Source organism: Nycticebus coucang, chromosome 10 (assembly GCF_027406575.1).
Source record: "Nycticebus coucang isolate mNycCou1 chromosome 10, mNycCou1.pri, whole genome shotgun sequence".
Lineage (NCBI taxonomy): Eukaryota > Metazoa > Chordata > Mammalia > Primates > Lorisidae > Nycticebus > Nycticebus coucang.
Genome location: NC_069789.1, coordinates 68242301 through 68245850, shown reverse-complemented (window position 1 = coordinate 68245850; position 3550 = coordinate 68242301).

The window sequence follows — 3550 nt, the reverse complement described above, 5'->3', positions numbered from 1 at the left end:
TAGAGTCCCTAGTGTTTTCCAGATATACTATCATATCATCCGCAAAGAGCGAAAGTTTGATCTCTTCTAACCCTATATGGATACCCTTGATCGCCTTTTCTTCCCTAATTGCAGTGGCTAAAACTTCCATTACAATGTTAAAAAGCAATGGAGACAATGGGCAGCCTTGTCTGGTTCCTGATCTGAGTGGAAATGATTCCAATTTAACTCCATTCAATATGATATTGGCTGTGGGTTTGCTGTAGATGGTCTCTATCAGTTTAAGAAATGTCCCTTCTATACCGATTTTCTTAAGTGTTCTGATCATGAAGGGATGCTGGATATTATCAAAAGCTTTTTATGCATCGATTGAGAGAATCATATGGTCTTTGTTTTTTAATTTGTTTATGTGCTGGATTACATTTATAGATTTACGTATATTGAACCAGCCTTGAGACCCTGGGATAAAACCGACTTGGTCATGATGTATAATTTGTTTGATGTGTTGCTGGATTTTGTTTGCTAGGATCTTGTTGAATATTTTTGCATCTATATTCATTAGTGATGTCGGTCTATAATTTTATTTTCTTGTTGGGTCTTTTCCTGGTTGGGGATCAGGGTGATGTTTGCTTCATAGAACGTGTTGGGTAGTCTTCCTTCTTTTTCTACCTTTTGGAACAGGTTGAGTAATATAGGTACTAATTACTCTTTAAAGATTTGGTAGAATTCTGACGTGAAACCATCTGGTCCCAGGCTTTTCTTTTTAGGGAGGTTTTGTATGGTTGATGTTATTTCCGAACTTGATATGGGCCTGTTCAACATTTCCACTTGATTCTGGCTAAGTCTTGGAAGGTGATGTGCTTCCAAGTATCAGTCAATTTCCTTCAGATTTTCATATTTCTGAGAATAAAGTTTCTTGTAATATTCATTAAGGATTTTTAGGATTTCTGAGGAGTCTGTTGTTATTTTCGTCTTTGTTGTTTCTGATTGATGAGATTAGAGATTTTACTCTTTTTTTCCTGATTAGGTTGGCCAAAGGTTTATCTATTTTATTGACCTTTTCAAAAAACCAGCTTTTTGATTTATTGATCTGTTATATTATTCTTTTGTTTTCAATTCCATTTAATTCTGCTCTAATTTTGGTTATTTCTTTTCTTCTACTGGGTTTGGGGTTGGAATGTTCTTCCTTTTCCAGTTGCTTGAGATGTCCCACTAAGTTGTTAACTTCCTCTCTTTCCGTTTTCTTGAGCAAGGCTTGCAGTGCTATATATTTCCCTCTTAGAACAGCCCTTGCAGTGTCCCAGAGGTTCTGATAGTTCGTGTCTTCATTGTTGTTTTGTTCCAAAAGATTGGTGATTTCTTTCGTTCTTTCTTTTTTTTTTTTTTGTGGTTTTTGGCCAGGGCTGGGTTTGAACCTGCCACCTCCGGCATATGGGACCGGCGCCCTACTCCTTGAGCCACAGGCGCTGCCCGGCGATTTCTTTCTTAATCTCATCTCTGACCCAGCTATCATTCAGCATAAGGTTATTTAACATGCATGTTTTGGTATGAGTATGCAAATTCCTTTTGTTACTCAGCTCAAGTTTTATTGCATGGTGGTCTGAGAAGATGCATGGAATAATTTCTATTCCTGTAAATTTACTGAGTACTTGAAACTCTAAGAAAAGAAATAGCTGAAAATATTAACCAATGGAAAAACATACCATGCTCATGGCTTGGAAGAATCAACATTGTTAAAATGTCTATACTACCCAAAGCAATATATAATTTCAATGCAATCTCTATTAAGGCTCCACTGTCATACTTTAAAGATCTTGAAAAAACAATACTTCGTTTTATATGGAATCAGAAAAAACCTCGAATAGCCAAGACATTACTCAGGAATAAAAACAAAGTAGGAAGAATCACACTACCAGACCTCAGACTATACTACAAATCAATAGTGATCAAAACAGCATGGTATTGGCACAAAAACAGAGAAGTAGATGTCTGGAACAGAATAGAGAACCAAGAGATGAATCCAGCTACTTACCGTTATTAAATCTTTGACAAGACAATTAAAAACATTCAGTGGGGAAAAGATTCCCTATTTAACAAATGGTGCTGGGTGAACTGGCTGGCAACCTGCAGAAGACTGAAACTGGACCCACACCTTTCACCATTAACTAAGATGGACTCTCACTGGATCAAAGATTTAAACTTAAGACATGAAAGTATAAAAATACTAGAAGAGAGTGCGGGGAAAACCCTTGAAGAAATCAGTCTGGGCGAGTATTTTATGAGGAGGACCCCCCGGGCAATTGAAGCAGCTTCAAAAATACACTACTGGGACTTGATCAAACTAAAAAGCTTCTGCACAGCCAAGAACACAGTAAGTAAAGCAAGCAAACAACCCTCAGAATGGGAGAAGATATTTGCAGATTATGTCTCTGACAAAGGTTTAATAACCAGAATTCACAGAGAACTCAAATGCATTAGCAAGAATAGAACAAGGGATCCCATCGCAGGCTGGACCAGGGATTTGGAGAGAAACTTCTCTGAAGAAGACAGGCGCGTGGCATTCAGACATAAGAAAAAATGCTCATCATCTTTAATCATCAGAGAAATGCAAATCAAAACTACTTTTAGATACCATCTAACTCCAGTGAGACTAGCCTATATCACAAAATCCCAAGACCAGAGATGTCGTGGATGTGGAGAAAAGGGAACACTTTTGCACTGCTGCTGGGAATGCAAATTAATACATTCCTTTTGGAAAGAGATATGGAGAACACTTAGAGATCTAAAAATAGATCTGCCATTCAATCCTGTAATCCCTCTACTGGGCATATACCCAGAAGACCAAAAATCACATCATAACAAAGATATTTGTATCAGAATGTTTATTGCAGCCCTATTCATAATTGCTAAGTCATGGAAAAAGCCCAAGTGCCTATCCATCCATGAATGGATTAATAAACTGTGGTATATGTACACCATGGAATATTATGCAGCCTTAAAGAAAGATGGAGACTTTACCTCTTTCATGTTTACATGGATGGAGCTGGAACATATTCTTCTTAGTAAAGTATCTCCAGAATGGAAGAAAAAGTATCCAATGTACTCAGCCCTACTATGAAACTAATTTAGGGTTTTCACATGAAAGCTATAACCCAGTTACAACCTAAGAATAGGGGGAAGGGGGAAAGGGAGGGGAGGGAAAGAGGAGGTGTATAGAGGGAAGGGGATTGGTGGGATTACACCAGGTTGCATCTTACAAGGGTATATGTGAAACTTGGTAAACGGTCTGTGAAGCTAGTGAATGATGCCCCATGATCATATCAATGTACACAGCTATGATTTAATAAAAAGAAAAAAAAAGAATAAGATCACTAAAATATAAAAGCAATTTTCAGTATAAACAGTGAATTGACTAACTGGGTGGTTGTAAGAATGCCATGCCATTTGATAGTTTGTGGGGAGTACATTTTATTTTGTGCATTAGGTAGAAACTGTAAGGCTAAGCATTTCTAGATCTGATTATATTTTTGAATCTTGGCAAAAATGCAGTCACAACTCACATCACTGAAGT